Here is a 15,121-nt window from a genome sequence, read left to right as displayed (position 1 = left end):
ATGCTGGTGCAACTGATATTGATGATACTGACATTGGCAGTGCCTGTTAAATCGTCTGACATGTCAGTGTGCAACTTTTTACTTAGATCATCAAATTTTTGAAATTGTTCATTTGAAAGTTCTTGAAATTTTTGTGTCACATGATTCCTAAAAACATTAAATGTTTGTGTGTGTTATTTTGCAGAATATTCAACTTTTTGTGATAAATTATTAAATTTTTGTGTTTGTTCATTCCTAAAACCGTCTAGAGTTTCATCACCACTTGCATAAGTTGTATCAGTGTTGGGGTATCATTTTGAACACCAACTGAGTCATAGCTGATTACATTCAGGTCCGTTTCACCTGATGTGGAAATTTTAGATCTATTAGAAAATGTGCTACCTCACCTTTCACTACCCTCATGTGAAAAAATTCTTCTGAGTGAGATCTGCAAATTTATTTTGTCTACCATAAGTAAAGTCATGTCATTAATCACAACATTGCTATCCTCAGTCATAGCTAAGCTTAAATAATACTCGTGGTTGTCATCTGACACTCTGATATGTTCACTCACTAGTGTCATCACATTAGTTGCAACAACATTTTGTGCTTGTACATTAATTACTGATTTGCCAGCAATGGTTTTATCTGCTGTATCCATTTCTGTTTTTGTGATTTACTAAGTGCAAACTTTTAAAATGAATATCCCTTTCTTATTTACTCTGAGAAAATATTCTAAATTATCCTTCGATGTGTTGCGAACATACACTGCAACTCACTGTTGTCACACTTACACTTACTCAAAATTATCACCCAAAAATGATTTTAAATAAACACACTATTTTACTACAATTTAAAATGCTCGAATTTTTAGGATGGGAGAGCAGAAGTACTACTGCTATTAGATATGAGTGGGGCACTACCAAGTGCAGCCATGCAAGCTATGAATTAGAATTTTTCTACCTTCTCGATGGGTTTCACAATTTTTTTCCCCTGATAGTTTCTATACAAATTTTATTCTCTCTCCATGCATATCCTTTTGTGGTCCTTCATCTCTTTCTCTTGGCAATTTTATTTGTCTCATGTAACAAAGAAAACAAAAGATTACTAATAGAACTGAAAATTTTTGCTACCTGTCTTAAATATTTTGATTGCTTCAGTTATCTACACCTGGCATCATCCTTTTTATGGTTGCCAGTTATATTGATGTTTCAGTACTGGTGCCATAAGGAGGTGCAAAAATGTGGATTATTTCGAGATATGTGACTGGTGGATACTTTCACCAGCAGCAATTCACGCATCTAAGTCCACACCTCCACAGTCTCTTGCTATGATTACCACTATAACATTCTAAAATGGTTGATATTTTAATGCTCCTTTGAACATAGTGATATTCATCTCTTCTTTCTTGAAGAAAAAGATACACCATCCGTCTCCGTGATAATGAATGCAGTATAATAGAATCATAAATAATGTTGCCGTTATATCCAAAGATTGCAGGCTACGGTGTACCCAGGTATTACTTTCAGGATGAGCAATTTAGAAATGAAAGAAACTGCCACCCTTTCTAGAAGAACACACAAACACACACAAATTTCAAGCTTTAAGATGAAAGGATGTGGGTTTTAAGGGAGAGGGTAAGGAGTTATTCCAATCCCGGGAGCGGAAAGACTTACCTTAGGGGGAAAAAAGGACAGGTATACCCCCTAAGGTAAGTTTCCGCTCCCGGGATTGGAATGACTCCTTACCCTCTCCCTTAAAACCCGCATCCTTTCGTCTTTCCCTCTCCTTCCCTCTTTCTTGATGAAGCAACCTTGGGTTGCGAAAGCTTGAAATTTGTGTGTGTGTTTGTGTGTTTTTTATTGTCTCTATCAACAAACCAACGCTTCCGTTTGGTAAGTTACAGCATCTTTGTATATGCATGCCTGTGTCGGTATATGTGCGGATGGATATGTATGTGATTGCGAGTGTATACCTGTCCTTTTTCCCCCTAAGTTAAGTCTTTGCATTCCTGGGATTGGAATGACTCCTTACCCTCTCCCTTAAAACCCACATCCTTTCGTCTTTCCCTCTCCTTCCCTCTTTCCTGAACCTTGGGTTGCGAAAGCCTGAATATTTGTGTGTGTGTTTTTTATTGTGTCTATCAACATACCAGCACTTTCTTGTTTGGTAAGTTACAGCATCTTTGTTATATATCTATTTTCCATGGTCTGACACACAAGCAGTATGTCCATCCAGAATCATAGACAGGAAGAGTCACATAGTTGAAGTGTGAAAATTTGATATTGGCTTAGGAAAACAGTAGAATGCAGATACATATCAATTTTTTTGTACTTATTCCTTCTTGGTACAGGAATGTTTATATTGGATATTTGCCCCACATGTTGGAACAACATATACTTTATGTCTAAAGCAAAATAAAATCTACCACAGCATGTGTAATTGTTTTCCTGCAGTGCAGCAGCTCCCTTTGGACTTGCCACTGTTTGCCAGTCCATGGAATTCCAAATGGACTCTGGTGCTGTGAGTCTTTGGTCAGTGAAGACACACATAGCTGGCACAGTTTCCCTCACCTGCAACTGGCCTGGCGTCAGGTCCTGTCTTACTACTGCATAGCTATTCGTCTCCTGTGCGAACTGTCACTGGTAGTTAAGTACAAAAATGTCGAACACATTCAAACCTTCTTAGTTCTGTGCTTCCCTGATGCTACTTACATTTTTGGCTTAGACACCCTTACCAGTTTTGGATTCAAAGTAGATGACCTACTTAATATAATGGCAGACACAATGTCTTAGTATGTTCTTGGAGCAATGTACATGACATATAAGGATATCTTTAAACAGTCACTTGGTTATACACATAACCTTATGGCTTACATTTCTCTGAAGCCCTCTGTAGTGCAAGTGCTTTTAACAATCACTTTCTAAACGTAGCAGCAAACAGAGGATTAAATGGTACAGTTGAAGAAACAAGAGGTTATAAAAAATGCCATCCAACAAAACTTCAATCAACTAGAAGTAACACCAGCATCCTTCACTGTAATTAATACAATTACAAAAATCTTAAAAAAAGGCTCATGTGAGATTGATAGAATTTCAAACATGCTTCAAAACAGTTACTCCAAGTTATAAGTAATTTCCTTAACATTGTCTTGTATTTATTGGTCCTGTTGTCCACAAAAGCATCTTTTGCATAAGACACTGTACAAGTCAAGTTACAGGTGCACTTCTGAAAGTGGTTTCTAGGCATACTTATTTAAAATTACAATAAAACACTTTATACATTAAGTATTTATGTAATACACTTCATAAATTTAAATATTCTTCGATGGAGTAACAGCAGTGATGCTGTAAACATGACTTCAGAGATTTTCCAAATGTTTCGATCTTTTATGTTTCCAGAAAGTTTGTTATAAAGTTTAACTCCCATGTGGAAAGTACCTTTTTAGCACAGAAAAGTGTTGATTTTGGTTATATGTGAATTTTGAGTTTGTCGGGTAAAGTAATAATGTATTTCACAGTTTTTGCAGTTCTTACCTATTACATTTATTTTAAAGAATATAAAGATTTTCATAATGTATACACATGGTATACCAATTATCTTAGACACAGGTTTGCAAGAGTCTCTAGGTTTGCGTCCAAACATGATTCTAATAGCCTTTTTTTATAGTTTGAGAGTGCTGTTAGTTGTTTTCTGTTTTAGAGTTTCCCCAGAAAGTGACTCCTTATTTAAGGCAAGAATGGAAGTAGGCATGATATGCATTCATTACTGTTTTGTCGCTACAGCATGATTTCAACCAAGATGAACACCTTGCAGAATATGTTAAGACATATAAGAAAGTAATTAAAGCAGCCAAGAAAATGCACAATGACAAAGTAATCATAGGGACAACAAACAAGTCAATAGCAGTAAGGAATATAGTAAAAAAGGAAACAAACAAAAGTGTTAAAAGGCAAGATGACATTGTATTAAAAGATGATCGTGGTATGTTACTAAGAAATGGTACTCTACAAATTACATAAATAACTATTTCATAAACCCTCCAGTCAATCTGAGTAAAAATTTTGCTACTAATGGTAGTACCACAGATCAATGAGAGCAAAGTGGTAATTCAATATTGCTATGTCCCACAAATAAATTGTGAGTTCTTAAGATAAAAAAACAATGAAGAATAAAATGTCCTCTGGAATTGACAAGGTACCAGGTTCGGTCATAATTAAATGTGCTATTATCATAGCAGAACCACTCTCACATATCATAAACATATTATTAACAGAAGGGGCATTCCAACAAAGATTAAAAATTTAAAAAATAAAACCATTGTACAGGGTTATTACAAATGATTGAAGCGATTTCACAGCTCTACAATAACTTTATTATTTGAGATATTTTCACAATGCTTTGCACACACACACACACAAAAACTCAAAAAGTTTTTTTAGGCATTCACAAAAGTTCGATATGTGCCCCTTTAGTGATTCGGCAGACATCAAGCCGATAATCAAGTTCCTCCCACACTCGGCGCAGCATGTCCCCATCAATGAGTTCGAAAGCATCGTTGATGGGAGCTCGCAGTTCTGGCACGTTTCTTGGTAGAGGAGGTTTAAACACTGAATCTCTCACATAACCCCACAGAAAGAAATCGCATGGGGTTAAGTCGGGAGAGCGTGGAGGCCATGACATGAATTGCTGATCATGATCTCCACCATGACCGATCTATCGGTTTTCCAGTCTCCTGTTTAAGAAATGCCGAACATCATGATGGAAGTGCGGTGGAGCACCATCCTGTTGAAAGATGAAGTCCGTGCTGTCGGTCTCCAGTTGTGGCATGAGCCAATTTTCCAGCATGTCCAGATACACGCGTCCTGTAACGTTTCTTTCGCAGAAGAAAAAGGGGCCGTAAACTTTAAACCGTGAGATTGCACAAAACATGTTAACTTTTGGTGAATTGCGAATTTTCTGCACAAATGCGTGAGGATTCTCTACCACCCAGATTCGCACATTGTGTCTGTTCACTTCACCATTAAGAAAAAATGTTGCTTCATCACTGAAAACAAGTTTTGCACTGAACGCATCCTCTTCCATGAGCTGTTGCAACCGCACCGAAAATTCAAAGCGTTTGACTTTGTCATCGGGTGTCAGGGCTTGTAGCAGTTGTAAACGGTAAGGCTTCTGCTTTAGCCTTTTCCGTAAGATTTTCCAAACCGTCGGCTGTGGTACGTTTAGCTCCCTGCTTGCTTTATTTGTCGACTTCCGCGGGCTACGCGTGAAACTTGCCTGCACGCGTTCAACCGTTTCTTCGCTCACTGCAGGCCGACCCATTGATTTCCCCTTACAGAGGCATCCAGAAGCTTTAAACTGCACATACCATCACCGAATGGAGTTAGCAGTTGGTGGATCTTTGTTGAACTTCGTCCTGAAGTGTCGTTGCACTGTTATGACTGACTGATGTGAGTGCATTTCAAGCACGACATACGCTTTCTCGGCTCCTGTCGCCATTTTGTCTCACTGTGCTCTCGAGCGCTCTGGCGGCAGAAACCTGAAGTGTGGCTTCAGCCGAACAAAACTTTATGAGTTTTTCTACGTATCTGTAATGTGTCGTGACCATATGTCAATGAATGGAGCTACAGTGAATTTATGAAATCACTTCAATCATTTGTAATAGCCCTGTATAAAAAGGGTAATATATATATGAAGTGGGAAAGTATAGACCAATAGCTTTGTTATCAGTATTTTCAAAAATAATAGAGACTGGCATGAAAAATATAATTACAAATTACCGCAAAAACTTCAGTCTCATGTCTGTAAACCCACATGGTTTTCGCAAAGCCACGAGTACAGAATTAGCAATTACCCAATTCATCGAAAACATTGTAATGGGACTTGACAGAAATGACAATACAATAGGAATAAACTTGGACTTATTGAAGTCATTCGATACTGTTGGACATGATATCTTGCTAGACAAACTAGAAGCTATAGGTATACGAGGAGTTGCACTAAAATGGTTTCAGTCATATCTCCACAATTGGAAACAGGTAGTAGAAATTACCTCAGCAAACAATAAAAACGAAAGCATTGTGTACCAATCTGACATGCAGACTGTACCAATCAGAGTACCTCAGGGCAGCTTCCTAGAGCTTCTCTTATTTCTTATTTATGTTAATGATATCAAGATCCCAATCAGTGGTACGCACATAACTTTGTTTGCTGATGAAACAAATATTGTTGTAACAGACATAGTAGGGTATTGGCAACATCTGTAACCAGAGTTTTGGAATACATACAAAACTGGTTTCAACTGAACAGGCTAACCTTAAATATTTCAAAAACTAATTATATACATTACAGGAAAACAATGTTTCCTCATTATGTGAAGCTCAAAATTCAAAATAAACAATTTGAAAGGGTAGTCACCACAAAATTCTTAGTTGTGCAATTGTTGTTGTTGTTATGGTCTTCAGTCCTGATACTGTTTTGATGCAGCTCTCCATGCTACCCTATCCTGTGCAAGCTTCTTCATCTCCCAGTACTTACTGCAACCCACATCCTTCTGAATCTGCTTAGTGCATTCATCTCTTGGTCTCCCTCTATGATTTTTACCCTCCACGCTGCCCTCCAATGCTAAATTTGTGATCCCTTGATGCCTCAGAACATGTCCTACCAACCGATCCCTTCTTCTAGTCAAGTTGTGCCACAAACCTCTCTTCTCCCCAATTCTATTCAATACCTCTTCATTAGTTATGTGATCTACCCATCTCATCTACAGCATTCTTCTGTAGCACCACATTTCGAAAGCTTCTATTCTCTTCTTGTCCAAAATATTTATCCTCCATGTTTCACTTCCGTACATGGTGACACTCCATACAAATACTTTCAGAAATGACTTCCTGACACTTAAATCTATACTCGATGTTAACAAATTTCTCTTCTTCAGAAATGCTTTCCTTGCCATTGCCAGTCTACATTTTATATCCTCTCTACTTCGACCATCATCAGTTATTTTGCTCCCCAAATAGCAAAACTCCTTTACTACTTTAAGTGTCTCATTTCCTAATCTAATTCCCTCAGCATCACCTGATTTAATTCGACCACATTCCATTATCCTCGTTTTGCTTTTGTTGATGTTCATCTTATATCCTCCTTTCAAGACACTGTCCATTCCTTTCAACTGCTCTTCCAAGTCCTTTGCTGTCTCTGACAGAATTACAATGTCATCGGCAAACCTCAAAGTTTTTATTTCTTCTCCATGAACTTACTCCGAATTTTTCTTTTGTTTCTTTTACTGCTTGCTCAATATACATATTGAATAACATCGGGGACAGGCTACAACCCTGTCTCACTCCCTTCTCAATCGCTGCTTCCCTTTCATGCCCCTCGACTCTTATAACTGCCATCTAGTTTCTGTACAAATTGTAAATAGCCTTTCGCTTCCTGTATTTTACCCCTGTCACCTTTTGAATTTCAATGAGAGTATTCCAGTCAACATTGTCAAAGCTTTCTCTAAGTCTACAAATGCTAGAAACGTAGGTTTGCCTTTCCTTAATCTATTTTCTAAGATAAGTCGTAGAGTCGGTATTGCCTCATGTGTTCTGACATTTCTGCGGAATCCAAACTGATCTTCGCCGAGGTCGGCTTCTACCAGTTTTTCCATTCGTCTGTAAAGAATTCGCGTTAGTATTTTGCAGCTGTGACTTATTAAACTGATAGTTCGGTAATTTTCACATCTGTCGGCACCTGCTTTCTTTGGGATTGGAATTATTATATTCTTCTTGAAGTCTGAGGGTATTTCGCCTGTCTCATACATCTTGCTCACCAGATGGTAGAGTTTTGTCAGGACTAGCTCTCCCAAGGCCATCAGTAGTTCTAAAGGAATGTTGTCTGCTCCCAGGGCCTTGTTTCGACTCAGGTCTTTCAGTGCTCTGTCAAACTCTTCACGCAGTATCGTATCTCCCATGTCATCTCCATCTCCATCTACATCCTCTTCCATTTCCATAATATTGTCCTCAAGTACATCGCCCTGGTATAGACCCTCTATATACTCCTTCCACCTCTCAGCTTTCCCTTCTTTGCTTAGGACTGGGTTTACATCTGAGCTCTTGATATTCATACAAGTGGTTCTCTTTTCTCCAAAGGTCTCTCTAATTTTCCTGTAGGCAGTATCTATCTTACCCCTAGTGAGATAAGTCTCTACATCCTTACATTTGTCCTCTAGCCATCCCTGCTTAGCCATTTTGCACTCCCTGTCGATCTCATTTTTGAGATGTCTGTATTCCTTTTTGCCTGCTTCATTTACTGCATTTTTTATATTTTCTCCTTTCATCAATTAAGTTCAGTATTTCTTCTGTTACCCAAAGAGTTCTACTAGCTCTCGTCTTTTTACCTACTTGATCCTCTGCTGCCTTCACTACCTCATCCCTCAGAGCTACCCATTCTTCTTCTACTGTACTTCTTTCCCCCATTCCTGTCAACTGTTCCCTTATGCTCTCCCTGAAACTCTGTACAACGTCTGGTTCTTTCAGTATATCCAGGTCCCATCTCCTTAAATTCCCACCTTTTTGCAGTTTCTTCAGTTTTAATCTACAGTTCATACCCAATAGATTGTGGTCGGAGTCCACATCTGCCCCTGGAAATGTCTTACAATTTAAAACCTGGTTCCTAAATCTCTGTCTTACCATTATATAATCTATCTGATACCTTTTAGTATCTCTGGGGTTCTTCCATGTATACAATCTTCTTTCATGATTCTTGAACCAAGTGTTAGCTATGATTAAGTTATATTCTGTGCAAAACTCTACCAGGTGGCTTCCTCTTTCATTTCTTAGCCCCAATCCATATTCACCTACTATGTTTCCTTCTCTCCCTTTTCCTACTCTCGAATTCCAGTCACCCATGACTATTAAATTTTCGTCTCCCTTCACTACCTGAATAATTTCTTTTATCTCATCATACATTTCATCAATTTCTTTATCATCTGCAGAGCTAGTTGGCATATAAACTTGTACTACTGTAGTAGGCGTGGGCTTCATGTCTATCTTGGCTACAACAATGCATTCACTATGCTGTTGGTAGTAGCTTACCTGCACTCCTATGTTTTTATTCATTATTAAACCTACTCCTGCATTACCCCTATTTGATTTTGTGTTTATAGCCCTGTATTCACCTGACCAAAAGTCTTGTTCCTCCTGCCACCGAACTTCACTAATTCCCACTATATCTAACTTTAACCTAACCATTTCCCTTTTCATTTTCCAGTCTACCTGCCTGGTTAAGGGATCTGACATTCCACACTCCAATCCATAGAACGCCAGTTTTCTTTTTCATGATAACGACGTCCTCATGAGGAGTCCCCGCCCGGAGACCAGAATGGGGGACTATTTTACCTCCGGAATATTTTACCCAAGAGGATGCCATCATCATTTATCCATACAGTAAAGCTGCATGCCCTTGGGAAAAATTATTGCTGTAGTTTCCCCTTGCTTTCAACCGTTCGCAGTACCAGCACAGCAAGGCCGTTTTGGTTAATGTTGCTAGGCCAGGTCGTCAATCATCCAGACTGTTGCCCCTGCAACTACTGAAAAGGATGCTGCCCCTCTTCAGGAACCACACGTTTGTCTGGCATCTCAACAGATACCCCTCTGTTGTGGTTGCACCTATGGTACGGCCATCTGTATCGCTGAGGCACGCAAGCCTCCCCACCAATGGAAAGGTCCATGGTTCATGGGGAAGGCAAATTGATGAAAATTTAGACTGGAAAGCCCACATTCTCTACCTCACTAACAAGTTAAGCTCTGCTTGCTTTGCATTACACATAATTAGTTCTGTGCATAGTAGAGAGTGTAGCAGAACTGTCTACTTTGCTTATATCCATTCTGCTATCACCTATGGCCTAACCCTCTGGGGCCATAACAAGGAAACATGAAAACCATCTTCATCTTACAAAAACGTGCTGTTAGAATAATTTCAAACAGTACAAGGCTAACCCCTTCCAAACAGTTATTTCAACACCTAAATATTCTACCCTTACCATGCCTCTATGTAAAAAAAGTGTTGTTAATACACTCCTGGAAATGGAAAAAAAAACACATTGACACCGGTGTGTCAGACCCACCATACTTGCTCCGGGCACTGCGAGAGGGCTGTACAAGCAATGATCACACGCACGGCACAGCGGACACACCAGGAACCGCGGTGTTGGCCGTCGAATGGCGCTAGCTGCGCAGCATTTGTGCACCGCAGCCGTCAGTGTCAGCCAGTTTGCCGTGGCATACGGAGCTCCATCGCAGTCTTTAACACTGGTAGCATGCCGCGACAGCGTGGACGTGAACCGTATGTGCAGTTGACGGACTTTGAGCGAGGGCGTATAGTGGGCATGCGGGAGGCCGGGTGGACGTACCGCCAAATTGCTCAACACGTGGGGCGTGAGGTCTCCACAGTACATCGATGTTGTCGCCAGTGGTCAGCGGAAGGTGCACGTGCCCGTCGACCTGGGACTGGACCGCAGCGACGCACGGATGCACGCCAAGACCGTAGGATCCTACGCAGTGCCGTAGGGGACCGCACCGCCACTTCCCACCAAATTAGGGACACTGTTGCTCCTGGGGTATCGGCGAGGACCATTCGCAACCGTCTCCATGAAGCTGGGCTACGGTCCTGCACACCGTTAGGCCGTCTTCCGCTCACGCCCCAACATCGTGCAGCCCGCCTCTAGTGGTGTCGCGACAGGCGTGAATGGAGGGACTAATGGAGACGTGTCGTCTTCAGCGATGAGAGTCGCTTCTGCCTTGGTGCCAATGATGGTCGTATGCGTGTTTGGCGCCGTGCAGGTGAGCGCCACAATCAGGACTGCATACGACCGAGGCACACAGGGCCAACACCCGGCATGATGGTGTGGGGAGCGATCTCCTACACTGGCCGTACACCACTGGTGATCGTCGAGGGGACACTGAATAGTGCACTGTACATCCAAACCGTCATCGAACCCATTGTTCTACCATTCCTAGACCGGCAAGGGAACTTGCTGTTCCTACAGGACAATGCACGTCCGCATGTATCCCGTGCCACCCAACGTGCTCTAGAAGGTGTAAGTCAACTACCCTGGCCAGCAAGATCTCCGGATCTGTCCCCCATTGAGCATATTTGGGACTGGATGAAGCGTCGTCTCACGCGGTCTGCACGTCCAGCACGAACGCTGGTCCAATTGAGGCGCCAGGTGGAAATGGCATGGCAAGCCGTTCCACAGGACTACATCCAGCATCTCTACGATCGTCTCCATGGGAGAATAGCAGCCTGCATTGCTGCGAAAGGTGGATATACACTGTACTAGTGCCGACATTGTGCATGCTCTGTTGGCTGTGTCTATGTGCCTGTGGTTCTGTCAGTGTGATCATGTGATGTATCTGAACCCAGGAATGTGTCAATAAAGTTTCCCCTTCCTGGGACAATGAATTCACGGTGTTCTTATTTCAATTTCCAGGAGTGTATAAAAATGCACATTGATAATTATAAAAGCAACGCAGATCTTTATTCCTACAATACAAGAAAGTGCAATGACATCCACATGAGTAAACAGGGCTTTAACACATAAACATACCAACATTCAAGCCACTATTTTGTACAGCAAACTTCCAACTCAGCTAAAAGAAATAAAAACATTGTCTACATTCAAGGAAGCAATATTTAAATTCTTAACGACCAATTGCTTTTATAGTATAAATGAATATCTGCAGTAACCTTGTAGCAAGTAACTACATTCAGGTACTATACGTTAATAGTACAATAAATGACCTACCCCCATGAACCATGAACCATGGACCATGCCGTTGGTGGGGAGGCTTGCGTGCCTCAGCGATACAGATGGCCATACCGTAGGTGCAACCACAACGGAGGGGTATCTGTTGAGAGGCCAGACAAACGTGTGGTTCCTGAAGAGGGGCAGCAGCCTTTTCAGTAGTTGCAGGGGCAACAGCCTGGATGACTGACTGATCTGGCCTTGCAACACTAACCAAAACAGCCTTGCTGTGCTGGTACTGTGAACGGCTGAAAGCAAGGGGAAACTACAGCCGTAATTTTTCCCGAGGGCATTTAGCTTTACTGTATGGTTAAATGATGATGGCGTCCTCTTGGGTAAAATATTCCGGAGGTAAAATAGTCCCCCATTCGGATCTCTGGGCAGGGACTACTCAAGAGGACGTCGTTATCAGGAGAAAGGAAACTGGTGTTCTACGGATCGGTGCGTGGAATGTCAGATCCCTTAACCGGGCAGGTAGGTTGGAAAATTTAAAAAGGGAAATGGATAGGTTGAAGTTAGATATAGTGGGAATTAGTGAAGTTCGGTGGCAGGAGGAACAAGACTTTTGGTCAGTTGAATACAGGGTTATAGATACAAAATCAAATAGGGGTAATGCAGGAGTAGGTTTAATAATGAATAAAAAAAATAGGAGTGCGGGTAAGCTACTACCAACACATTAATGTGGCCAAGATAGACATGAAGCCCATGCCTACTGCAGTAGTACAAGTTTATATGCCAACTAGCTTTGCAGATGATGAAGAAATTGATGAAATGTATGATGAGATAAAATAAATTATTCAGGTAGTGAAGGGAGACGAAAATTTAATAGTCATGGGTGACTGGAATTCGAGAGTAGGAAAAGGGAGAGAAGGAAACATAGTGGGTGAATATGGATTGGGGGAGAGAAATGAAAGAGGAAGCCACCTGGTAGAGTTTTGCACAGAATATAACTTAATCATAGCTAACACTTGGTTCAAGAATCATGAAAGAAGATTGTATACATGGAAGAACCCCAGAGATACTAAAAGGTATCAGATAGATTATATAATGGTAAGACAGAGATTTAGGAACCAGGTTTTAAATTGTAAGACATTTCCAGGGGCAGATGTGGACTCTGACCACAACTTATTGGTTATGAACTGTAGATTAAAACCGAAGAAACTGCAAAAAGGTGGGAATTTAAGGAGATGGGACCTGGATAAACTGAAAGAACCAGAGGTTGTACAGAGTTTCAGGGAGAGTGTAAGGGAACAATTGACAGGAATGGGGGAAAGAAATACAGTAGAAGAAGAATGGGTAGCTCTGAGGGATGAAGTAGTGAAGGCAGCAGAGGATCAAGTAGGTAACAAGACGGGGGATAGTAGAAATCCTTGGGTAACAGAAGAAATATTGAATTTAATTGATGAAAGGAGAAAATATAAAAATGCAGTAAATGAAGCAAACAAAAGGGAATAGAAACGTCTCAAAAATGAGATCGACAGGAAGTGCAAAATGGCTAAGCACGGATGGCTAGAGGACAAATGTAAGGATGTAGAGGCTTATCTCACTAGGGGTAAGATAGATACTGCTTACAGGAAAATTAAAGAGACCTTTGGAGAAAAGAGAGCCACTTGTATGAATATCAAGAGCTCAGATGGAAACCCAGTTCTAAGCAAAGAAGGGAAAGCAGAAAGGTGGAAGGAGTATATAGAGGGTCTATACAATGGTGATGTACTTGAGGACAATATTATGGAAAGGGAAGAGGATGTAGGTGAAGGTGAAATGGGAGGTACGATACTGCGTGAAGAGTTTGACAGAGTACTTAAGGATCTGAGTCGAAACAAGGGCCCGGGAGTAGACAACATTTCATTGGAACTACTGACGGCCTTGGGAGAGCCAGTCCTGACAAAACTCTACCATCAGGTGAGCAAGATGTATGAGACAGGCGAAATACCCTCAGACTTCAAGAAGAATATAATAATTCCAATCCCAAAGAAAGCAGGTGCCGACAGATGTGAAAATTACCGAACTATCAGTTTAATAAGTCACAGCTGCAAAATACTAACGCGAATTCTTTACAGACGAATGGAAAAACTGGTAGAAGCCGACCTCGGCGAAGATCAGTTTGGATTCCGCAGAAATGTCAGAACACATGAGGCAATACCGACCCTACGACTTATCTTAGAAAATAGATTAAGGAAAGGCAAACCTACGTTTCTAGCATTTGTAGACTTAGAGAAAGCTTTGACAATGTTGACTGGAATACTCTCATTGAAATTCAAAAGGTGACAGGGGTAAAATACAGGAAGCGAAAGGCTATTTACAATTTGTACAGAAACCAGATGGCAGTTATAAGAGTTAAGGGGCATGAAAGGGAAGCAGTGGTTGGGAAGGGAGTAAGACAGGGTTGTAGCCTGTCCCCGATGTTATTCAATATGTATATTGAGCAAGCAGTAAAAGAAACAAAAGAAAAATTCGGAGTAAGTTCATGGAGAACAAATAAAAAGTTTGAGGTTCGCCGATGACATTGTAATTCTGTCAGAGACAGCAAAGGACTTGGAAGAGCAGTTGAAAGGAATGGACAGTGTCTTGAAAGGAGGATATAAGATGAACATCAACAAAAGCAAAACGAGGATAATGGAATGTAGACGAATTAAGTCGGGTGATTCTGAGGGAATTAGATCAGGAAATGAGACACTTAAAGTAGTAAAGGAGTTTTGCTATTTGGGGAGCAAAATAACTGATGATGGTCGAAGTAGAGAGGATATAAAATGTAGGCTGGCAATGGCAAGGAAAGCGTTTCTGAAGAAGAGAAATTTGTTAACATCGAGTATAGGTTTAAGTGTCAGGAAGTCGTTTCTGAAAGTATTTGTATGGAGTGTAGCCAAGTATGGAAGTGAAACATAGACGATAAATAGTTTGGACAAGAAGAGAATAGAAGCTTTCAAAATGTGGTGCTACAGAAGAATGCTGAAGATTAGATGGGTAGATCACATAACTAATGAGGAGGTATTGAATAGAATTGGGGAGAAGAGGAATTTGTTTCACAACTTGACAAGAAGAAGGGACTGGTTGGTAGGACATGTTCTGAGGCATCAAGGGATCACAAATTTAGCATTGGAGGGCACCGTGGAGGGTAAAAATCGTAGAGGGAGACCAAGAGATGAATACACTAAGCAGATTCAGAAGGATGTAGGTTGCAATAAGTACTGGAAGATGAAGCAGCTTGCACAGGATAGAGAAGCATGGAGAGATGCATCAAACCAGTCTCTGGACTGAAGACAACAACAACAACAACAATAAATCAAATGCTTTTCACAGTTTCAATGTTAATTTTTCTGAACAAAAGTTTTAAATCAATTATTTACAAGG

This window comes from Schistocerca americana, chromosome 1 (assembly GCF_021461395.2).
Source record: "Schistocerca americana isolate TAMUIC-IGC-003095 chromosome 1, iqSchAmer2.1, whole genome shotgun sequence".
NCBI lineage: Eukaryota > Metazoa > Arthropoda > Insecta > Orthoptera > Acrididae > Schistocerca > Schistocerca americana.
The sequence above is the reverse complement of the archived record's forward strand: the minus strand, read 5'-3'. Positions refer to the sequence as shown.